Here is a 26,096-nt window from a genome sequence, read left to right as displayed (position 1 = left end):
CTGGGATTCTCCAGGCAAGAATACTGGAGTGGAGTGCCATTTCTTTCTCCAGGGGATTTCCCTGACCCAGGGATTGAGCCCAGGTCTCTGCATTGCAGGCAGATTCTTTACCATCTGAGCCACCAAGAAGCCCAATTCTTATGTGACAAATATCAGTGACAGACCTAAAGCAAACAAGTCCATCCTATAGGAAATCAGTCCTGAAATATGCATTGGAGGGACTGATGCTGAAGCAGAAACTCCAATACTTTGGCCACCTGACGCGAAGAACTGACTCCTTTGAAAAGACCCTGATCCGGGAAAAGATTGAAGGTGGGAGGAGAAGGGGACGACAGAGAATGAGATGGTTGGATGGCATCATGAACTCAATGGACATGAGTTTGAGTAAACTATAGGCGGAGAAGGCAATGGCACCCCACTCCAGTACTCTTGCCTGGAAAATCCCATGGACAGAGGGGCCTGGTAGGCTGCAGTCCATGGGGTCGCTAGGAGTCGGACACGACTGAACGACTTCACTTTCACTTTTCACTTTCATTCATTGGAGGAGGAAATGGCAACCCACTCCAGTGTTCTTGCCTGGAGAATCCCAGGGACAGGGAGCCTGGTGGGCTGCCGTCTATGGGGTCGCACAGAGTCAGATATGACTGAAGCAACTTAGCAGTAGCAGCAGTAAACTATGGGAGTTGGTGATGGACAGGGAGGCCTGGCATGCTGCAGTCCATGGGGTCACAAACAGTTGGACACGACTGAGTGACTGAGCTGAACTGTAGGCAAACTATCCTTTAAAAAATAAAGAGGATGATTGGATCCGGAAGGAAAGAATAAGAATTGTTGAGAGCACCAGAGGCTTTTCACATGCACTGGGCGAGATTTCCACCCACTCATGGACTCCTCTCCCCTCCCTCTCTCCCTTCCCTTCTTCCTCTTCCTGCCAGGTAAGTAGTGAGATTAACCTCTGAGTCACCATAGTTCTTATAGCTTTGTTTCTTGTTTGGGACTCAGGCTAGAAGATATGAGCACAGTCTGATTCACCCACTGTTTTAAATAAATATTATTTTAAATAAAGAAATATTACCCAAGGCTTTTCCGAGTCCCTCAGGCAATTTTCCTTCACCCTTTCAGCATGTTTGTGTTTTATCATCCTATGATGCCTTCTAGATTGCCTAATTAAAAACACTCCATACTTGGTCAAGATGCCTTTGAGGTCTCTGAACACTCCCATGTTCAAACAGGGCTGAGTGCGTGACAGCTGTGAGGGTCCTTTGGTTTTAGCTGGGGCTCTATGAAAAGCAAGCGAGGAAGCTGAAGGGTGCTCCTAGGGCTGACGACTGGATTCCCCAGAAAGAGCATCTATACCACTCTCACAAGTATCCTCCACTGGTACCCAGGACTGACTCTTCTAAAACTGCAGTATGAGTATATAAACAATCCTAAAGCAAATAAGCCAATGTCAATAATGATTACATCCCAGGATATTGCCATGGTCTGCTCCTCTTCTTGTTTTTCCTGATGCTTTCTTCACTTGTTCAGGTTTCTTCACAAGCCTTTCTCCTTTTTTAAAATGTCAATTATTCTCAAGGATCATTTCTATTTTCTAAACTGTCTGCCTTCATACCCCATCCTCTACTTGTTCTAACTTCTACAAACATGTGGATGAATTCTAAACTTAGGTCTTTCAGGATGCTTCAGTGTTCTGTCTAGATCCTTCTCACATCCCTTTTTCTAGCTCTGTGTGCCCAACCCCCAGGTTCTGCAAGTTTTGTTTCTGAAGGCTTGCTTCTGCAACCCTCTTTGGAAGGCAGTTCTTGGGCTACTGGAGTCACTTTGCCCGAACATGTGAAGTAACTGGAATTTTGTTCCATGGTGCAGACCACAGGTAATGACGGATGTGTGTGTGTATGTGTTAAGTCGCTTCAGTCGGGTCCAGCTCTTTGCGACCGTATACTGTAGCCCACCAGGTTTCTCTGTCCATGGGATTCTCCAGGCAGGAAAACTAGAGTGGGTTGTCATGCCCTCCTCCAGGGTATCTTCCCTACCCAGGGATCAAACCTGCATCTTTTACCTCTCCTGCATTGGCAGGCGGGTTCTTTACCACTAGTGCCACCTGGGAAGCCTACTAATGATGGATGCTACAGTATAAACACCCAGCTCCCTTGTTTTGAGCAGCATTGTTTTGGGTGTGGTTTGTTCTCCAGAGTTCCATTTGGGATCAGAGAAGGCTGGAACTTCACCTGAGACTGCATCCTAGATTTTATTGGAGTGTAAGTCTTTACAATATCGTGTTATTTTCTGCCGCACAGCAGTGTGAATCGACTATTTGCATACATAAATCCTGTCCTTTTTGAGGCTCTATCCCACCCCTCTAGCTTGTTACAGAGCATCGAGCTGAGCTCCCTGTGCTGTACAGCCAGTTCCTGTCCTCGCCTTCCCTATTCAGCTCCCACTACTCCTGGAAGCACTTCTATAAATCACTCACACATGAATTTTTATCCTAGAATCTCATGGGGGAACTGACCTAAGATGCTGCTAGACTTGTAGTTTATTTATACAACATATCTATCAACATAGTCATCTGGATGACCCCCATGTACCTTAAATTCAATTTGTCAATAAGTGACTTTTGTCGTTTTTCTGCTAATCCTTTCATATTCTCTAATGTCTAAATGCACTCAGGCATCTGAGACAGAGCATAGGAGTTATTCTAGATGTTTCTTTCATCTTCAACCCCACATTCCCTCAATCACAATTTTTACCCATGTTAATTCATTAGTGTTTCTTGAATATGTCCTCTTGTTTCCATTACCTTTGTCATTATATGTTTCTAGCCTCCATTCTTAACACTTAATCTTACCGAGACAGGGCCCCAGAGACCATCAATTAGCCTTTTACCAGAACACTCCTTTCCTTTTCATTCCTTTCCTTCTGCCACAACCACCAACTTACCACTCTCAATCAGTTCCAGGATGTCTTACGTCCTCTTTCATATAGCTGAATACTGCTAGAAAATTATCACTCAACTGTCTTAAGTGTGCTTATACTTAAAAACAGGACTTCCCTGGTTGTCCAGTCGTTACGGCCCTGCATCTCCACTGCAGCGGGTATAGGTCCTTTGGTCGGGGAACTAAAATCCCAAATGCCAGGCAGCACAGCCAAAAAACTTAAAAGAAAAAAAAAAAACTATTTTTAAATGAGTTTGCTCATATAACTCAACTAAATTTACTGATTCATTACTTGTCTTACACAGTACTTTTAAATTTATTTCTGTATAGTATTTTAAGGTTTTTAAAATTTTTATTTTAGAGAATAGTTGCTTTACAGTATTGTGATGGTTTTTGTCATACATCAATATGAATCAGCCATAGGTATCCATGTGTCCCCTCCATCCTGAACTCCCCTACCACCTCCCTCCTCAGCATATCTATCTAGGTTGTCACAGAGCACCAGTTTCGAGTGCCCTGCCTTATGCATCAAACTCGCACAAGCTATCAATTTTACATACGGTAATGAATATGTTGCAATGCTATTCTCTCAAATTGGGTTAGGGCTCGTTAATTTTGTCTTCTGGGATATAATAAGCAGTGAATTTTGTTTCTCTGGTCTCCAGTTACCTTACTGAATTTTTTCATTAGTTGTGATAACTTTTAGATGTTTATCAAGAGTGCTTGAAAAAAATGTGTGCTGGATTTAGTTTTTATATATTCTACTGAATCATATGAAGTTAATTGCCAGTATTATATCAAGAATGTTTGAATAGTGGTAATTTCATAAGGTATGTATAGACCTATATGTATCTGTTGTTGTTGAGTCATTAAGTCATCTCCAACTCTTTGCAACTCCATGGACTGTAGCCTGCCAGGCTCCTCTATCCATGGAATTTTCCAGGCAAGAATACTGAAGTGGGTTGCCATTTCCTTCTCCAGACAATCTTCCTGATCCAAGGATCCAACCCATATGTCTTGCATCTCTTGCATTGTGAGGCACAGTCTTTACCACTGAGCCCAGGAAAGCCTCTATATGTATCCCTATATCTATATCTGTCTATGTTTTCATTGTGTAACTTAAGTTTTATATATGCTTACTAAGATTTTTTCTTTTTGTTCAGTTAATTAGCTAGTGACATACTAAATTCTGTCAGTGCAATGATGTATTAATATTTAAATTTTTCTTTCTGTAATTCTATCAAGTTTGCCTTATGGAGTCTGAAACTTTATATACTCTGAAGCATGCAAATTTATATCTTCTTGATAAGTTTTTTATCCTATAATTATGTAGTGACATATCTATGTTTCTGCCTTAAAATATTTTTTTTCTTATAGTACTATAGCTTTACTAGCTTTCAATTGGTGATTTGTCTATTGTAACTTTTATCTTTCCACTTTCGACCTCTCAGTGCTCTTTTGTTTTAGGTATGTTTTTGTAACAGTATTTTCTTCCATTTTTCCCTTTTTACTAAATTTCACAACTTTTTAGCTGATAAGCTTTGTCTTATTACTTACATTGCAAAAGTTATGTTTATCACATTTTTCTGTGTTTCTGTTTACCATGTTACTTCTACAGATACTTTCATTTTATTGTTTCTTTTATTCACTAAGCTTGACATTTATACAGTGTACTTCTGTTGATAGTTGATTACCCTAAACTTGTAGCACATGTAATTCCTTCACAATGTATTCAGTCTCCCAAAATATTCAGGAGCCTTAAAATGCTTAAATTTCAATTATTCCCCTTTCAACTTATATCATATTGTTGGCCGATATGTTAGTTGCACCTGTATATACCCTCTCCTAAATTAGTCTTTGTTATTATTAATACTATTATTTTATTCTATTAATGCTGGTCCTATTTTCCTTCATGTTCACCAGTTTATTTATTTACCATTCTGTTTTTCACATCCTATCTTCTTTTGGTTTTTATTGTTTTTCTTTCATAAGTAAATTGTTTAGGGATCCTTCAGTGAGAGTATGTTAATGGTAAACATGTTCTTCATAGACAATTTGTTTTCCGTTTCTGGTTATTTACAGAATCTTTTTTTCCTTTGGTGTCTTGAAGTTCCCTGTGATGTGTTTAGCTGAATCTAATTTTATTTATCCTTCACTAGATTCCTTAGGCTTCCTAAATCTGAGCTTCTAAGCCATTATGTCTTCTTTTATTTCTGAGAAAATTCCACCCATTCCTTCTTTAATGCTGAATTCTCTTTGTTCTGTCTTTTCAGTGCTCCAATTGGCAGCACTATCTGAACACTTGGGCAGGAGAGGTTCTTGGATACCATATTTTAAAGGGTCCTGCAGATCACAGTGCACACACAGGGAATATTATAAAACTGCTGTCACTTGGAAGTCAACATTCAATGTTGGTACCCTACACTGCAACCTAAAACTAAATATCTGGTCTTACAAGTTTAGACCCTAGAAACCTTCTCTCTTGAATTCTTGTGGGGGGTGGGGGGGAAATCAGTGAAATGCCACAAATATTTGAAAATTGCTTGACAACCATTGTCAAGGATGGACAATGCTTCCCAGTGTAGAGGTTAGTAAGACAAGGTTAGTTAGTTAGTGAAGAGTTAGTAAGAGAAAAAAACTATATAACTTGCCAAACCCTTCTTTTCCCAGAGACTGAGTATTAAAAGCTCTTCCGTAACATAATGTATTTCCAAGTAGTGCCTTAAGTCCAGTCTCTTGCTTCTCTCTCTCTTTCGGCAAGGCAGGGTCTTCATTGCTACATGGGCTTTTCTCTAGTTGTGGAGGGTAGGGGCTACTCTCTGGTTGTGGTGTACAGGCTCCTTGTTGAGACGACTTCTCTTGTTGCAGAGCATGGGCTTAGCAAGATGTGTGGGCTTCAGTAGTCGCAGCACATGGGCTCAGTAGTTGCGGCTCCCAGGCTTTAGAGCACAGGTTCAGTAGTTGTTGCTGCACAGGCTTAGTTGCTCTGCAGAATGTGGGATCTTCTCGACCCAGGGAATGAACCTGTATCTCCTGCATTGGCAGGTGGATTCTTTACCAATGAGCCACCACAGGGAAGCCCTTGTGCTTCTCTTTTTATTATCTTTTAGTTTATTCCAATTTGTAGATTGTTAGTTCTGCCAGTTTTATTGTGCAGTCCTTAGGATTGTGTACAACCTGTTATATACATTACCTGCAAACAAGATAATTTTACTTTTTCTTTTCTGATATAAATGCCTTTTATTTATATTTCTTGGCTAGTTGCTCTTTGGATTTCTGATACTATACTGAATAGAAGTGATGAGAGTGGGCATCCTTATGTTGTTCTTGATCTTAGATGAAAGACTTTGAGGTTTTAACTGTTGAGTACAATGTATTTTGTTGAGAATTTTCACCTCTCTGTACATTAATGATACTGGTCTACAGTTTTTCTTCTCATGTAGTGTCTTTGCCTGACTTTGTTGTCAGGATAATGCTGGCCTCATGAAATTAGATTGAAAGTGTTCCCTACTTTTCAGTTGTTTTGGGAGAGTTTGAGAAGGATTGGTGGTAATTCTTTAAATGATTGGTAAAATTTACCAGTGAAGCCATTTGGCCCTGGGTTTTTCTTTGTTGGGAGGTTGTTGATTACTAACTTATTCTCCTTATTCATTTTTAGCTGTTTAGAATTTTCATGACTTAATCATGAGAGGTTGTGTGTTTTTAGGAATTTGTCCATTTCTCCTAGCTTATACAATTTATTGATGTATGATTGTTCCTAGCAATCTATAATATTGCAGTTTATTTCTATGGCATTAGTTATCATGTCTCTTATTTCATCTATAATTTTACTTACTTAAGTCTTCTCTCTTTTTCTTCATCTATCTAAATGTCAATTTTTGATTTTTTTTCCTATTGTTCTTCTGATATCTATTTTGTTGATTTCTCTCTACTTCATTGTTTCCTTCCCTCTGCTAACTTTGGGCTTAGTTTGTTTTTCTTATTTGAGGTATAAAATTGGGTTGTTCATTTGAGATATCTCTTTTTCTTAATGTAGCATGTATCGCTAGAAGCTTCCCTCTTAGAACTGATTTTGTTGCATCTCATAAGTTTTAGGATGTTGTATTTTTATTTTCATTTGTTTCAGGATATTTTTAATTCCCTTTTAATTACTTCTCTGACCTATTAATTGCTTAGGGGTGTGTTGTTTGATTTCAACATATTTGTGATTTCCCAGTTTTCCTTCTGTTTTCTATTTTTATTTTCATACCAATATGGTTGGGAAGATAGTTGGTATAGTTTCAGTCTTCATTAGTTTTTTAAGACTTGTTTATGGTTGAATATATGATCTTTCCTGCAGAACATTTTTTGTGCACTTGAGATGACTCCATTCCACTGCTATTGGATAAAATGATCTGTATGTGTCTGTTAGGTCCTTTGGTCTATAGTATTCATCAAATTCTCTTTTCTCATTGATTTATTGCTGGCATGTTTTATTTATTGTTGAAAATGGGGTTCTGAAGTTTCCTATTATTTTATTGCTGTGTATTTCACCACTTCTTCCCTTCCTTCCCAAGGGGAAAGTTTCATGGCTGCACACCTTCTCCCAACCTTGCAGATCCATGATGGCTGATGAGCACCAATTGTCCATTTTCTTCGTTCTTATCTACCCCCAGCCCACTCATTGGAAAAAGACCCTGATGCTGGAAAGACTGGAGGCAAAAGGAGAAAATGGTGACAGAGGATGAGATGACTGAATAGCATCACCAATTCAAGGGACATGAACTTGGGCAAACTCTGGGAGATAGTGAGGGCCAGGGAGTCCTGGCATACTGCAGTCTATGGGGTTACAAAGAGTCACACGACCTGGTGACTGAATAACAACTACTCTCAGACTTTCATACTTTGTTAATTCCCTCAACACTTCAATTCAGTTCAGCCTCTCAGTCGTGTCTGACTCTCTGTGACCCCATGATCCGCAGCACGCCAGGCCTCCCTCTCCATCACCAACTCCCAGAGTTTACCCAAACTCATGTCCATTGAGTCAGTGACGCCATCCAACCATCTCATCCTCTGTCATCCCCTTCTCCTCCTGCCCTCAATCTTTCCCAGCATCAGGGTCTTTTCCAATGAGTCAGCTCTTTGCATCAGGTGGCCAAAGTATTGGAGTTTCAGCTTCAACATCAGTCCTTCCAATGAACACCCAGGACTGATCTCCTTTAGGATGGATAGGCTGGATCTCCTTGCAGTCCAAGGGATGCTCAAGAGTCTTCTTCAACACCACAGTTCAAAAGCATCAATTAATTCTTTGACACTCAGCTCTCTTTATAGTCCAACTCTCATATCCATACATGGCTACTGTAAAAACCATAGCCTTGACTGGATGGACATTTGTTGGCAAAGTAATATCTCTGCTTTTTAATATGCTGTCTAGGTTGGTCATAACTTTCCTTCCAAGGAGTAAGCGTCTTTTAATTTCATGGCTGCAATCATCATCTGCAGTGATTTTGGAGCCTGAAAAAATACAATCAGCCACTGTTTCCACTGTTTCCCCATCTATTTGCCATGATGCCAGGGACCGGATGCCATGATCTTAGTTTTCTGAATGTTGAGCTTTAAGCCAAATTTTTCACTCTCATCTTTCACTTTCATCAAGAGGCTCTTTAGTTTTTCTTTGCTTTCTGCCATAAGGTTACTGTCATCTGCATATCTGAGGTGACTGATAATTTTCCCAACAATCTTGATTCCAGTTTATGCTTCATCCAGCCCAGCGTTTCTCATGATGTACTCTGCATATAAGTTAAAAAAGCAGGGTGACAATATACAGCCTTGACGGACTCCTCTTCCTATCTGGAACCAGTCTGTTGTTTCATGTCCAGTTCTAACTGTTGCTTCCTGACCTGTGTACAGGTTTCTCAAGAGGCAGATCAGGTGGTCTGATATTCCCATCTCTTTCAGAATTTTCCACAGTTTATTGTGATCCACACATTCAAAGGCTTTGGCATAGTCAATCAAGCAGAAATAGATGTTTTTCTGGTTTGCTTGCTTTTTTGATGATTCAGCAGATGTTGGCAATTTGACGTCTGGTTCTTCTGCCTTTTCTAAAACCAGCTTGAACATCTGGAAGTTCATGGTTCACATATTGCTGGAGCCTGGCTTGGAGAATTTTGAGCATTACGTTGCTAGTGTGTGAGATGAGTGCAATTGTGTTGTAGTTTGAGCATTCTTTGGCATTGCCTCTCTTTGGGATGGGAATGAAAACTGACCTTTTCCAGTCCTGTGGCCACTGCTGAGTTTTCCAAATTTGCTGACATACTGAGTGCAGCACTTTCACAGCATCATCTTTCACGGTTTAAAATAGCTCAACTGGAATTTCATCACCTCCACTAGCTTTGTTCGTAGTGATGTTTCCTAAGGCCCACTTGACTTCACATTAGGATGTCTGGCTCAAGGTGAGTGATCACACCATAGTGATTATCTCGGTCATGGAGATCTTTTTTGTACAGTTCTTCTGTGTATTCTTGCCACCTCTTCCTAATATCTTTTTCTTCTGTTAGGTCCCTACCATTTCTGTCCTTTATTGAGCCCATCTTTGCATGAAATGTTCCTTTGGTATCTCTAATACCATGTGGGGCCACCCACGACAGATGGGTCATGGTGGAGAGGTCTCACAAAATGTGATCCACTGGAGAAGGGAATGGCAAATCATTTCAGTATTCTTGCCTTGAGAACCCCATGAACAGTATGAAAAGACAAAAAGATTGGACACTGAAAGATGAACTCCCCAGGTCGGTAGGTGCCCAATATGCCACTGGAGATCAGTGGAGAAATAACTCCAGAAAGATTGAAGGGATGGAGCCAAAGCAAAAACAACACCCTCAACACTTCACTCTGGGCTAATAGAGATAGAAGCAGGTCTCTTGGTGGAGACTTCCCTAATGGCCCAGTGGCTAAGACTCTGCACTCCCAATGCAGGGAGCCCGAGTTTGAGCCCTGGTCAGGGAACTGGCTCTCACATGTTGCAACTCACTATGAGCTCACCTGCTGCAACTAAAGATCCTGCATGCTGCAATGAAGATTGAAGTTTCAATGTGCTGCAGCTAACACCTGGCACAGCCAAATAAATACATATTTTATTTAAAAAGAATTAGATCTCCTGGTAAGTACCCCCAAATACTGGAGAATTGATTGCATACTTCACTCTTTTTCCCAAGGGAGACATCCTAGGTCAAGGTGATCTTAGTACTAATCTGTGACAGTTTGTGGGAGGGTCTAACATTGTAGAGTGATGCTGCTCTTCTTATTCATTTTAATAAGTTTACTCTTGGATTTGTGTTCATCTGGGACACTGCCAGCTCTTAACTGGATTCTGGAAATTGCATAAAGGTATTTTGATCCATACATTGATATTGTCAGTGCTTTTGTGAGAATACAAAGACTAGGGCTTCCTATTCCAAGATCATGATAATAACCCTAAGAGTCACTTTTATATCTCAAAGTTTTATTTTATTTCTTTTAACTCTGTTATCAATTTAAAAAATATTGAAGTATAGTTGCTTTGGGCTTCCCAGGTGGCTCAGTGGTAAAGAATCCACCTGCCAAGGCAGGAGACTCAAGAGATGCAGGTTTGATCCCTGAGTTGTGAAGATCTCCTGGAGGAGGAAATGGCAACCCACTCCAGTTTTCTTGCCTGGGAAATCCCATGGACAGAGGCTCCTGGTGAACAACAGTCCATAGGGTAGCAGAGTTGGACACGACTGAATGAGCACACATGAGTGTACACATACAGTTGCTTTACAATGTTGTGTTATTTTCGTTGTACATCAAGGTGAATAAGCCATTCATATACATACATATATATATACACACACATACATACATACATATCCGTCTTTTGGGGATTTTCTTCCCATTTAGGTCACCATAGACCATTGAGTAAACTTCCCTGTGCTATACAGTAGGTTCTCATTAGTTGTCTGTTTTAGGCATAGGTGGCTCAGACGGTAAAGAATCTGCGTGCAATGTGGAAGACCGGGTTCGATCCCTGGGTTGGGAAGAGCCTCTGAATGATGGCACCCACTCCAGTATTCTTGCCTGAAGAATCCCCATGGACAGGGAAGCCTAACCAGCTATAGTCCGTGGTATCACAAAGAGTCAGACATGACTGACTCTTTAATATTTTATTTAGTATTTAATTTAAATATTTAATATTTAATTTAAAATCACAACACAGCACACATGGTGTATATATGTCAATCCCAACCTCCCAATTCATCCCACTCCTCCATCCCACCTTGAGGTCCATACATTTGTCCTCTACATCTATGTCTCTATTTCTGCTTTGCAAATAGTTCATCTGTAGCATTTTTCTAGATTCCACATGTATGTATTAATATAATTTGTATCATCTTTTTTGTTGTTTTGAGTCCTTTTTATGTGTATAAAAGCTTTAAACATTTTTCCTTAATAGCTCAATGATGTACTCTTCATTCTAGCCCCACCCCCTTGATTTTCACCGAACACAATGTTATACAGGTGTATTTGGCTTGAGTGTGCCTATTTCAGGAAGCAGTGAAGATGATGCGCTGAAAAGGGGAATGTCCACACACTAGTGTGTGTATGTGTTTGTGTGTGTGTGTTTGTATTTTAGGTGGCCATTGAGATGGCAGAGAACACACATAAGATTAAACATCTATAATTTAAAAAGGCATAAGCATTCATTGTTTTACAGTGTGACAAAGTATTAGCAGAGCCTTGAAGGATTCATGCGTCTCCAAAACTGAAGAATATTCTCATCTGAAGTAAATTAGTCTCATAGCTGTTGATTATAATCGTCATCATAACAATAATGCAATTGCTATTTTGCTCAGTACTTTTTTTAAAGTATGTTTTTTCCATTGTTGAGATGGTTAAGCTGTTTCAGAAAATCAAACAAAGTACAAATGAGTAAGTGAACATGCCATAAAAGTCTTTCCTAAATGATGAAAACCCTGGCTATCTCAGTTATCGTCAGCATTTTACCTGCCTCTTTTATAAATACTGCTTTTAACAGTCAGCCAGCACATTATTAAAGATCCATCTGTACTCCTTACTTGGGCTGAGGGTCTCAGAAAATTGGAATGATTATTGAAATCACTATATGTTCCCTTCTCCCTGTACTGTTATTATTTGTGCTTATAGCAAGGGAAAGTGTTAGTTGCTCAGTCATGTCTCACTCTTTGTGACACTATGGACTGTAGTCTGCCAGGCTCTTCTGTGCCTAGGATTCTCCAGTCAACAATACTGGAGTGAGTTGGCATGCCCTCCTCCAGGAAATCTTCCAGACTCAGGGATCGAACCCAGGTTTCCTGCCCTGCAGGAATATTCTTTACCATCTGAGCCACCAGGGAAACAGCAAGAGAAGGATATTTAATTTAAAATGCTGGGCTTGAATTTTCTCTCTTTAGATTATCTGATTTCTCTGAGCCTTGTTGATAGCAGATCAGAGGAAAAAGGAAGAAGAGGTCCCTATACTCATAGTAATGGTTATTTTCCTACATCATAGACAAAATAATTTCTAAATCTTAGCCTCTGAAATCAACCATTTTAGGTAGGACACCTGACAAAACACAGAAATACAACTTTAAAAAAAAATCTAAGGGAAAAATTGTGGATAAGAGAGACATTTTGTTTTGTTTGTTTGAAGAATACTGGAAGCTTATATACTCAAAGAGTTAAAAAGCAACCTCTGAAAACAGAAACTAAGATAGTTCTAGTCCTCAGGCAATGAAAACTAGGATCCAGTTCTCAGCGTTCTCTCCCTCCCTCAGCTTCCTTTTTCATCTCTGGTTTTGCCTATTAGTTTTACTCTTTCCTATTATAAGCCAGTGTCTTCACACAGTGGGGGATTTTGACTCTAACAGCAATAGGTTCACAACCTCACAGCTTCAGACCAGAGATAATAGAGTTCTTTTTCTACAGCTCCAGCTAAAAATATTCTTGGAAAGGAATCCAATTAACCAGGCTCAGCTGGAGCCACATGCTCACCACTTGGATAAACCACTGTGACTAAGGGCTGAGGAGCATCACTATGATTGCCCCCAAATTAAATTACGTCCTCTCCTTTGACTGTCACTGAACTTTGATAAAAGTTACTGTCAAGGGGTATGGAGATGTGCTCTGAGGACCATTGAATGAGAGTTAGAAAAGGCAGTACTGTCCAAATGGCAGAAAAAAGGAGGGATTTAGGCAGGAAAAAAAAAATCAAACTTAGCATAACATTGATTTTATGGGACATTATGTTCTCTGTTCCAACAGTTCTCCTGATAAATGAACTTTGTGAACTTACGAGTTGGGGACCGCCTAGATCTGAAAAATTACTCAAGGGAAAAAAAGACAATAGTTATGGGAGAAAATGCATCATGTCGTTTATCATCTGTTTTCCCCTTGAAGAACAGGCGTGGCTTTCCTTTGGGTTTTTTGGTGGTTCCAGCAAGGTCGCTTCCTTAATGGAGAGTCCAGAGCCATTGACCTTCAGGTCAAAGCCCAAAGTCAGTCTGATTGTCAGCACTAATAAGGCCCTATAAAGTACAATCTCTCCCATCCTCTGAGGATTGAATGAAGAAATTCTTCACTTTTAGTGGAGTATAAAACATGTAGGTTATCTCATTCAGGTCAATGTTTCAGGTCAATTATAATATGCATAATATAAAGGTTTAAATTAACACCATAAGATATTATATATATATATATATATATATATATATATATATATACTTTCTATATTATTTTACTTTATTCCAAAACACTTACTCTAAAGTTCACATTAGAATACTCTTTATGATGAGATTTTAGTAGTAATTATCCTTATACCAAATAGACATATTTTTGTTAGACCACGCCTACATAGAAACACTATGGTGTGCAGTGTATTCATTTTATATGAATGCCAAAAATACACAAATGAATACAACTCAAAAGCCATGCTATGTTTATTTGGCCACTGAGCCCTGCTGTAGGGTATCTGAGTAACTCATCACTTCTGAAGAAAGATCTATAGGAATAGACTGCAGGAAAATTTACTCAGAGATATTTGGCAAAGAACTCTGGAAAGATTTTTTAAAAGTCACTTCATAGTATTATTTTACAATTGTTGAAAAAAGAAAAAAAAAAAAAAAAAAAAAAACAGGACATGGAAAGCTTCCAAAAAATGGAAAATGCAAAATCCAACAATCAAAACTGAAATACAGTTCATAACAGCTACCAGATTCTCAACAACTTCCTATGGAATAACTCACAGAACAAGTTAACATCTTCTTGTTTGTGAAATAAAAATGCCCCCTTCTCCTATGCTTTTTTTTTTTTTTTTTTATTACTTTCTTTCCCTTCACTGTGAGAGAATGTAAGATTTCATAACAGCAGACATGCAGCATGCTTTTGATTCAGTCACTTTATGTAAATGTTAGACTATGCAAGAGAGAATTGGGCAAGAAAATACTCTTCCTATCTCTGACTGGCATTTTTCATTTACTCAGTGGAGCATTTGAGGTGACATCCTGGTCCTCAAAAGTTGTCACATTCTGTGATTTAATTAGAACCGCTCACTTTCAGGACAATTGAACTGAAGAGTTTTGCCTTGGGAACAATGTACCCAGTGTGAAACAAGCCAGACTTCATCAAGGAAGCCTTCAACTTCTACTGCAATTGATCTTGGATTTGTAGCATAGAGGAAACAAGTAAGAAACTTTGCCCTGTCTGTCTTCAACTCTGGCAAATCTTTTCTGTGGGATACAAATATTTTATTATTTTCTTCAGTGGGTGTTGAGAAACCCACTAAGATCCGCATCTGCTCTGTTGCAAAGCATTTCAACTGTTTATTTTGGCTTTAAATTATTTCTTTTAGTCAAATCCATTGTCCAACTCATCCCATTGGCATAGATGGAGTACTAATTGGAATTAAAGTTTAACAAGCTCATGTGACTATCATTTCAATTCAAAGGGAAATTTGATCCCTGGGAACAGAAAATGGACTTATTTCATAAGCAGAGTTAGTAGTAACTCTTGTGATTTAATTTTGAATAATTGTCTAATGTCCATATACATCCCCCTAACTTTTAGCTAGACTTCTTAAAATTCACAATTTCAGAAATTATGTTAGGAGAAGCAATGGCAAGTACCCAAAGAATGAGTGTTTTCAAATTCAATAGTTGCACTTTTTAAGTAGTAATTAAGTGGGTAGTAATCAAGTGGGATTTCTATACATTAAACATCTCAATGATAATTTTTCATATTTTGACTTCTTTTCTTTTTTTATAAAATAACTGAGATTGAACAGTGAAAGGAATAAAGAGAAAGTGAAATCAAATTCGAGATCAGAAATTTTTATTTCCACATCCAGCAAAGTCATGTGTCATCTGGGACAATCTGCTTCAACTCACTGAGATTCAGTTCTCTATCTGGGTATTATTGAATGATAACTGCTATAACAAATGGGGCTTCCCTTGTGGCTCAGACAGTAAAGAATCTGCCTGTAATGTGGGAGATCTGGGTTTGATTCCTGGGTCAGGAAGATCCCCTGGAGAAGGAAATGGCAATAAACTGCAAAAAAATATTTTATTGTGTATAACAATCAATAATTATTAATACATAATAAAAAATATTCTCTTATCTTTAAGCTGGATGAAGATTTTCTATATCAGATGATTCTTAAATGGCCCTTGAGGTAGCACTCTGACAAGAAGTAATTTAGGGACCAGTCCCCTCCCATTGTGGCTCTGTTATTTTGGAGTCCTTCAGTTTTGGCTCCACGGGGAGAAGGAAAGCATGAAAGACCTTATGGGATGATTTTAGAGCCAGACCTGAAAACAACTTATATCACTTTTAACTACATTCCATAGACAAAAGCTCCAAGACATCCACAGGGTGGATAATCTACACTAATTCTGACAATTAGCAAACTAAAGAGAATTCTCTAGATGTAAGTCAAGTTGCGATGTTGGACACAGGGTATGAGAGCACTATTTTTGCCACAAAATGTAAAATGGCCTGGGCTATATCAGTTTAACATTTCCCTCCAAGGGTCTGTCATTTAGTGGAAAAATTAAAGAGAAAATACTGAGTAGGATTCAAGAAAGGCAGAACTAAGTCAAAGTTGCAAAGTGCAGCATAAAAGACTTGACTGTGAAACCCTGGGGAGTAAGAACTGTATGTGTGATATTTCTCATAATTTTCAACACATTTTCAAGAAACTTATGGACATATTCATATCTGCTGTTGATGATACTGGAAGCATCATGGACTTAAAGATAGGCTGAAACTCTTGCATTGTGTCTGTTGCTGGCCAGGCTCCTCTGTCCATGAGATTCTCCAGGCAAGAATACAGGGGTGAGTTGCCATTTCCTTCTCCAGGAGATCTTCCTGACCCAGAGATCGAACCCACATCTCTTGAGTCTTCTGCATTGGTAGGTGGGTTCTTTACCACTAGCACCACTTTGGAAGCCTGAAACTCAGGCTGAAACTCACAAAGAGAGAAAATAAAGGTTGGGTATTCTTCAAGATAAACTTTTTAACCTCATTGATGGCAAAAGGAGAAGAGGGTGGCAGAGGATGAGATGGGTAGATACCCTCACCAACTCAATGGACATGAATTTGAGCAAACTCCAGGAGATAGTGAAGGACAGGGAAGCCTGGTGTGTCCATGGAGTCCAGAGTCGCAAAGTCCATGGAGTCGCAAAGAGCTGGACACAAATTCGTGACTGAACAAAAACAATAAATGTATCAATAGCCAGTCTTGGCATGGTTTAAAAAAGTCACTATGGAGCCAAACAATCAGCTCAGAAGAGAACATACTCTTATATGACCTACCCCTTTACATGTGCATCTCCATTTCTGTTGAAGGGCCTGGGTCATATTCCCAATCATGGCATTGCAATTGTATATATCAAAACAGAGAGAAACGCCTTCTGGGGAGAAGGACAGGCCTTCAAAATCTCCTCAAAAAATTTTATTTTAAAATTTTGTACTGGGTTTATTTGCTGTTGATGGTTTTTTGTTTATTGTTTTTTTTTTTTTTTTTTTGAGATGAAAAACAAACACTTGTGGATCAAAGAGCCTTGTTTTTGTAGGGATTTTTCCAGGATCCATAAACTATCCATGAAGATAACTCTTCAAAAACACAATGATTTCAACAAAATAAAACAAAGCTGCTGGAGTTTTGCCATGTGTTGTCAGAATCAAAGGCGTGTCTCTTAATTAGAAAGCCTTTTACTCTAGCCTAGCCACATGGCTTGACATTGCTTGCTGATTTCTATCAGTTATGATTCCAATATGAGCATGGTTTCTCAACTCAACAAGGGCAGTGAAAACACTGTCTTAAAAACACTTAAAAACACTCGTGCTCTCACACCATTACAGGAACAAACAAACTTCTAAGAACTTTATCAGCAGTCAACAGTTTTTAAGTACTTCATTTGTGCCAAGCACTGTTCTAAGATGTTTGTATGTAATAACACAATTAATCTTTCCTTTGAGAGAAAGTTGCTATTATGGGCCTCAGTTTACAGATGAAAAAACTAAGGGAAAAAAAGGCAAAATATTTTCTCAAAGGGACATACTTAGAAAATAAGTAAAGTCAGAATTCAAACTCTTTTATCTATTGACTTCAGATTCAAGTTCTTAACTGCATCATCTATATTGCCTCTGGAGACATGAAATATCACAGTCAGTCATTTCCAACCATAAAGAAAAAGAAATTTTGCACTGAGAGAGATTTTTTTTAAAGAGGACGATGCCTCTATTCTTAAAATTAGAGAATAAAGAGTTAGTATTCTAGGGACTTCCCTGGCAGTCCAGTGGGTAAGACTCTGCACTTCAAGAGCAGGAGGTGCAGGTTTGATCCCTGGTCTGGGAACTAAGGTTCCACATACCGTGTGGCATGGTCAAAAAAAAAAAAAATAAGAGTTAATATTCTAATAGTTCACATTCGTCTTCCAGCATCTGTGACATATAAAGAGCTTGAAGTCATCACTTTCATCTTTATAACCAGAAAAAATTAAGCCAACTAAAATCAAGGAAAAAATAACAACTCTTCTTAGACCTACTAGAGAACTAAGTTTGTTGGGAAAACTGCCACCCCAAAATCATGATATAGGGGACTCTAAAGAATCACAGCTAAGATCTACTTACCTGAAGACCAGAAACCACTGGAATCACAAACTGGTAGAAACACTTAACCAGTAATTTTGATAAACTGCTGGAGATTGAATTGGACCAGCCTGTGGGAGAGAAATCCCTGGTGGCCAGAGTCTTTTGGGGGCACAATTTCCTAGACTTTACCTCCAGGAAACCTGCCAGGTTCTCAGGGTGAAATGCTGAGAAAGATCCCCTTCTGGCTCCAACAGGAAAAGGAGAAAAATAACAATTGTGAAATATGCCCAAAGCCTTCTCCATAATGGACAACTCTCCAGGGAAAAGTAAAATGTCACAGAGCCTGACAGACCACAGAGCCTGGTCACACCTGAGATAAGGGCACTTCTCTCACTTTGTTACCTTAGAGCTTTTGTGATTCATGGAAGGAGGTAAGAAAATGTAAGACATACACGCCCAGACACTTAGTCGTGCCCGACTCTTTGTGACCCCATAGACTGTAGCCCTCCAGGCTCCTCTGTCCATGGGATTTCCCAGGCAAGAATACTGAAGTGGGGTGCCATTTCCTCCTCCAGGGAATCTTCCCCACCCAGGGATCAAACCTGCGTCTCACGTTCCCTGCGTTGGCAGATGGGTTCTTTACCTGGAAGCATGTGAAGGCTCATACTTCTCGGCTCACTCGGTGCCAGGTAGCCAGCCATCATTAACTTCAATCCCTTTGTGACCTAGGACTGCAGCAAACACTATTTCAGTGTCTCCCTTACCTGTGTAACGGTAGATCACGCTTGCCTGGCTCTCCAAGGAGCTGCTGCAGAAGTACAATGTCTGTTTCATGCTCATGTATAAGGACGACGAGGTCCAGGTGATACAGGGATACTACATAGGTTAGTGAATTGGGAATGCAGCACAGGTGTAGAGAAAGACATATATCATCTACATCAAGTGGATGCAGTGTGAGAAGGCAAATAGCACAGTCGTCCACATGGCCATTCATCTGAGAAGGTGGTTATCTCTAGGTTAAAATAGGGGGAAATTTTCTTGAATGTAAAGAAAATCTTGATAAGTTGGGAAAGAGAAAGACTGTGAGGTAAAAAGATCTTATGAGAAAAAGTAAGATTAAATGTAACCTGTTGTGCAACCAAGGTTCAACTGTAGATTTTTAGCTAGTTTGTGTTCCTTTGGAATTTTTCAAGATGTCTCTGGTACATTTCGTTTCCCTCATGTTTTGTTATTGATATGTGGCTCTGTAAATCTAGTTTTTCAATTTCCATCAGTAATCCTAAGGATAAAAATTGGCAATGTTTCCTAAAAAAATAAAAATTGTGAAGGTCACAGAACAGGGACGTAGACCTACTAAAAGAAGGCGATTTGATCATATGATTACAAAATGGTTCTTCTCTCCCATCCCACACTACCGCCAAGCCTCCAGTATAATAACATCGGATTGCAGCTGCTAGTTTTGCGAGACACAGACTTCCTTTGGGGAGTAATATTTAGGGAAGTACAAAGTCAACAGAGAGGACAAAAACAAGGACACTAATTCATGGAGGATCGGCACCTACAGCTACAGTAAACATTAAACGCAACCCACTCCTACCTACATTAACACAAACGTCACACTAAAGGCCTACTGAGCTCACATTCTATTCACCAACACATAATGTCAGGCTTTCAGCAAAAATAACAAGGCAGGCTACAAGGAAAGAAAAGGCAGTCGAAGGATCAAAGCAAGTATCAGAACTAAACTCAGATATGGCAGAGATGTTGGAATTACACTGGAAGTTTAAAGTAACTCTGATTAATATGCTAAGGGCACTAACGGAAAAAGTGGACAGGATGTGAAAACAAATGAGTAATGTAAGCAGAGTGATGGAAACTCTAAGACAGAATCAAGAGGAAATGCTAGAAATCAAAAACACTGTAACATAAATTCAGAATGCCTTTGATGGGCTCATCAGTAGATTGAACATTGCTAAGAAAAACAGTGAGTTTAAAGACAGATCAATAAAAACTCCCCAAACCAACAAGAAGGTGAAAAGACAATGCAGGTAAGAGGAGAAAAGTTTCCCCAGACACACTGTAATTAGTAGACTTATACTACCATCTAGTACTAGGACTTGTATCTAATAAGGAGTTCAATTTGATTAAAAATCTATGTGTTCTAGTCTCTAGCACTGACATGTAGTCACTATTATGTGTAAAATATATAGCTAGTCGGAAGCTTCTGCATAGTACAGGGAGCTCAGCTCTGTGCTCTGTGGTGACCTAGAGGAGTGAGATGGGGGCAGAGTGGGAGGGAAGTTCAAGGAGGGAAGAATATATGTATACTTTGGCTGATTCACGTTGCTGTATGGCAGATACCAACACAATATTTTAACACAATTATCCTCCAATTAAAAAGAAAAAAATAAAAAATTTTTAATTGAAGCTAGAGTATAGAGAAGAAAATATTTAAAACAATGAAGTAAAAAAATCTATGGGTGATTTTTCATATCTGAGCAGAGACAATTATTAATACAAAGGCTTTACCAGGCAGAAGACCTCATGTGGGAAATCTGCCCTCCTTACACGGGACTTGGTGCATAGCTGTGTGTTACAGTTTCTGAAAGGAGGTGTACTCTGGCTGGTTAAGAGCATATTATTTGCATATTTGTATTCCTAGCCCCATTCCTAAATTTGGGCAGATCTATGTAGATCCCTCTGCTAAAACCTCCTTTTGTAGGGGAACAACTTTAAGATACTGTACCTTCTTCAACTCTGTACCCATCACTTTCACACTCCTTGCCTTTACTCCTCTCCTCCCAAACCCAAGGTCTATAAAACTGCCAGCCTTTTGCTGGAAGCTTCCTCAACACTGGGACAACCACTGTGTCCAGGCTGATCCACACAACTCTCAACTGGTTCCTGGTTCCATGGGGAAAAATGAAACACGAGAGTCAGTACTTTCTTTGATTTTAGCCTCTTGTTTATACTGTTTCAGTAAGAGATAAAATGTTTAACTCTTTCATTTTTGCCTTGTGGCTTTAAATGACTACCCTGACAAATGGCAGCTGTACTCCCAGCTTAGCTTCACTCATGAAATCTAAAATACTTTTTAAAAGTTTACAGCTCAATGATAAAACAACAAATAACCCAATTAGAAGATAGTCGAAGGAGCTGAAGAGTTTTTTTTTTTTTTCCAAAGAAGATAAACAAAGGGACAGAAGCCACATGAAAAGATCTTCACCATCACTAAACATGGAATTGCACAACAAATTAGATAATACTTCATATCCACTAAGATGACTATAATGAAAGAGACACGTAATAACAATATGAATGAGAATGTGAAAAAATTGAAACCTTCACTGCTGATGTGAATATAATATGATGCACCTGCTTTGGTAAACAGTCTGGCAATTCCAGGAAAGGTAAAAATAGAGTTACCATATGACTCAATAATTCTACTCTCAGTTATATATGCAGAAGAGGTGACATAAACTGAAAGATAAATGAAAACATAACCATATAAAAACTTGGGCTTAAATGATCATAGAAGCATTATTCATATTAGCTAAATAGTAAAAACAATAGAATGTCTATCAACTGAATGAGCAAAGTAAATATGGGATATCTATACAATGGAATACTATTCAACAACAAAAATAAATGAAGTATCATTACTTGCTAAAGCATTGATAAACTTTGAAAACATCATGCTAAGTGAAAAAGTCACAAAGGATCACATATCATGATTCAATTTATATGAAATGTCAAGAATAGGTAAATATACACAATATATATGTATACATATATATACATATTTTATATATATATATATATATATATATATATATATATACAGAAATCAGATTATTAGTTGTCTACCCCTAGAGGGTAGGGTGGAAGGTTTGAAGAGTTATTTTTAAGGCACATGGGATTTAATTTGAGAGCAGTGATAATATTCTAAAGCCGATTGTGATGATAGATGCATTTAGTTCAGTTCAGCTCAGTTCAGTCACTCAGTTGTGTCCAACTATTTGCGACCCCACGGACTGCAGCATGCCAGATCTCCTTGTCCATCACCAACTCCCAGAGTTTATTCAAATTCATGTCCATTGAGTTGGTGATGCCATCTAGCCATCTCATCCTGTCATCCCCTTCTTGTCCTGCCTTCAATCTTTCCCAGCATCAGGTCTTTTCAAATGAGTCAGTTCTTTGCATCAGGTGGCCAAAGTATTGGAGTTTCAGCTTCAACATCGGTCCTTCCAATAAACACTCAGGACTGATCACCTTTACAATGCACTGGTTGGATCTCCTTGCAGTCCAAGGGACTCTCAAGAGCCTTTTCCAACACTACAGTTCAAAAGCATCAATTCTTTGACGCTCAGCTTTCTTTATAGTCTAACACTCACATTCATACGTGACTCCTGGAAAAATCACAGCCTTGACTAGATGGACCTTTGTTGGCAAAGTAATGTCTCTGCTTTTTAATATGCTGTCTGGGTTGGTCATAACTTTCCTTCCAAGGAGTAAGCGTCTTTTAATTTCATGGCTGCAATCACCATCTGCAGTGATTTTGGAGCCTCCAAAAATAAAGTATGACACCGTTTCCCCATCTATTTGCCATGAAGTAATAGGACTAAATGCCATGATCTTAGTTTCCTCAATGCTGAGCTTTAAGCCAACAGTTTCACTCTCATCTTTCACTTTCATCAAGAGGCTCTTTAGTTTTTCTTTGCTTTCTGCCATAAGGGTGGCGTCATCTGCATATCTGAGGTTATTGATATTTCTCCCAGCAATCTTGATGTTAGCTTGTGTTTCATCCAGCCCAGCGTTTCTTATGATGTACTCTGCATATAAGTTAAATAAACAGGGTGACAATATACAGCCTTGACGTACTCCTTTTCCTATGTGGAACCAGTCTGTTGTTCCATATCCAGTTCTAACTGTTGCTTCCTGACCTGCATACAGGTTTCTCAGGAGGCAGGTAAGGTGGTCTGGTATTCTCATCTCTTCCAGAATTTTCCAGTTTGTTGTGATCCACACTGTCAAAGGCTTTGGAATAATCAATTAAGCAGAAATAGATATTTTTATGGAACTCTCCTGCTTTTTTGATGATCCAGCGGATGTTGGCAATTTGACCTCTGGTTCCTCTGCCTTTTCTAAAACCAGCTTAAACATCTGGAAGTTCATGGTTCACGCATTGCTGGAGCCTGGCTTGGAGAATTTTGAGCATTATTTTAGTAGCATGTGAGATGAGTGCAATTGTGCAATAGTTTGAGCATTCTTTGGCATTGCCTTTCTTTGGGATTGGAATGAAAACTGACCTTTTCCAGTTCTGTGACCACTGCTGAGTTTTCCAGATTTGCTGGCATATTGAGTGCAGCACTTTCACAGCACCAACTTTCAGGATTTGAAATAGCTCAACTGGAATTCCATCACCTCCACTAGCTTTGTTCATAGTGATGCTTCTTAAGGCCACTTGACTTCACATTCCAGGATGTCTGGCTCAAGGTGAGTGATCACACCATCGTAATTATCTTGGTCATGAAGATCTTTTTCGCACAGTTTTTCTGTGTATTCTTGCCACCTCTTCTTTATATCTTCTGCTTCTGTTAGGTCCCTACCATTTCTGTCCTTTATCGAGTCCATCTTTGCATGAAATGTTCCCTTGGTATCTCTAATTTTCTTGAAGAGATCTCTAGTCTTTCCCATTCTATTGTTTTCCTCTATTTCTTTGCATTGATTGCTGAGGAAGGTTTCTTATCTCTCCTTGCTATTCTTTTGATCTCTGCATTCAAATGGATATATCTTTCCTTTCTCCTTTGCTTTTTTGCTTCTCTTCTTTTTACAGCTCTTTGTAAGGCCTCCTCAGACAGCCATTTTGCTGCAAGAGTGATCATCAACATTTTAGGAATCAGCGAACTAAAATGGACTGGAATGGGTTAATGGGTTAATTTAACTCAGATTACCACTCTATCTACTACTGTGGGCAAGAATCCCTTAGAAGAAATGGAGTAGCCATCATAGTCAACAAAAGAGTCTGAAATGCAGTACTGGATGTAATCTCAAAAACAATAGAATGATCTCTGTTCGTTTCCAAGGCAAACCATTCAGTATCATGGTAATCCAAGTCTATGTTCCAACCAGTAATGCTGAAGTTGAATGGTTCTATGAAGACCTACAAGACCTTTTAGAACTAACACCCCAAAAATATGTCCTTTTCATTATAGGGGACTGGAATGCAAAAGTAGGAAGTCAAGAAACACCTGGAGTAACAGGCACATTTGGCCTTGGTGTACAGAATGAAGCAGAGCAAAGGCTAATAGAGTTTCGCCGAGAGGATGCACTGGTCGTAGCAAACACCCTCTTCCAACAACATAAGAGAAGACTCTACACATGGACATCACCAGATGGTCAACACCGAAATCAGATTGATTATATTCTTTGCAGCCAAAGATGGAGAAGCTCTATACAGTCAGCAAAAATAATACTGAGAGCTGACTGTGGCTCAGATAGATGCATTACTGTATGGCTATAAACAAGAGCCATTGAAATTTATACTTCAAAGTGACAAACTGCAAGTTATATAAACTATATCTCAATAACTCAAAACTAAGTCATACTTAAAGTGTTAAACTATATGCAATTTATGATTAAAGGTGAAATTATTTTAAAATGCCCTGACCATATCTTTATACAGTTTAAAATGCAACTACTATATTTTTCTGTGTACAGGTGTATTTATAGGTCTCAAGATAGTATTTAGTACGTGTGCTGTGCTGTGCTAAGTCGCTTCACTTGTGTCCAACTCTTTGCAACCCCGTGGACTCTAGCCCATCAGGCTTCTCTGTCCATGGGGTTCTCCAGGCAAGAATACTGGAGTGGATTGCCATGCCCTTCTCCAGGGGCTCTTCCCCACCCAGGGATCAAACCTGTGTCTCTTATATTTCCTGCATTGGCAGGTGGATTCTTTGCCACTGAGCCACCTGGGAAGCCATTTAATACATAATGGATGGCATCACTGACTCGATGGACGTGAGTCTGAGTGAACTCCGGGAGTTGGTGATGGACAGGGAGGCCTGGTGTGCTGCGATTCATGGGGTCGCAACAGTCGGACATGACTGAGCAACTGATCTGATCTGATCTGATCTGGTGTTCAATAAATATTAAATTAATCAAAAGTTGTTATATTAGTGTAATTAGAATAGCAGCAGGAGAATAAAATGAGACTAGAAAATGAGAACTATATAAATTTATAATGGTTTTGAACTATTCAAAATTAATAACAGACATCAGATCAGATCAGTTGCTCAGTCGTGTCCAACTCTGCGAACCCATGAATCGCAGCACACCAGGCCTCCCTGTCAAGGGACTCTCAAAAGTCTTCTGCAACACCACAGCTCAAAAGCATCAATTCTTCGGCGCTCAGCCTTCACAGTCCAAATCTCACATCCATACATGACCACAGGAAAAACCATAGCCTTGACTAAACGAACCTTTGTTGGCAAAGTAATGTCTCTGCTTTAGAATATGCTATCTAGGTTGGTCATAACTTTCCTTCCAAGGAGTAAGCGTCTTTTAATTTCATGGCTGCAATCACTATCTGCAATGATTTTGGAACCCAGAAAAATAAAGTCAACACAGTTTCCACTGTTTCCCCGTCTAATTCCCATGAAGTGATGGGACCGGATGCCATGATCTTCGTTTTCTGAATGTTGAGCTTTAAGCCAACTTTTTCACTCTCCACTTTCACTTGCATCACGAGGCTTTTGAGTTCCTCTTCACTTTCTGCCATAAGGGTGGTGTCATCTGCATATCTGAGGTTATTGATATTTCTCCCGGCAATCTTGATTCCAGCTTGTGTTTCTTCCAGCCCAGCGTTTCTCATGATGTACTCTGCATATAAGTTAAATAAACAGGGTGACAATATACAGCCTTGATACACTCCTTTTCCTATTTGGAACCAGTCTGTTGTTCCATGTCCAGTTCTAACTGTTGCTTCCTGACCTGCATACAACTTTCTCAAGAGGCAGATCAGGTGGTGTGTTATTCCCATCTCTTCCAGAATTT

The sequence above is a fragment of the Bos indicus genome, chromosome 8 (genome assembly GCF_029378745.1).
Source record: "Bos indicus isolate NIAB-ARS_2022 breed Sahiwal x Tharparkar chromosome 8, NIAB-ARS_B.indTharparkar_mat_pri_1.0, whole genome shotgun sequence".
NCBI classification, from domain to species: Eukaryota; Metazoa; Chordata; class Mammalia; order Artiodactyla; family Bovidae; genus Bos; species Bos indicus.
Note: the sequence above shows the minus strand (reverse complement) of the source record.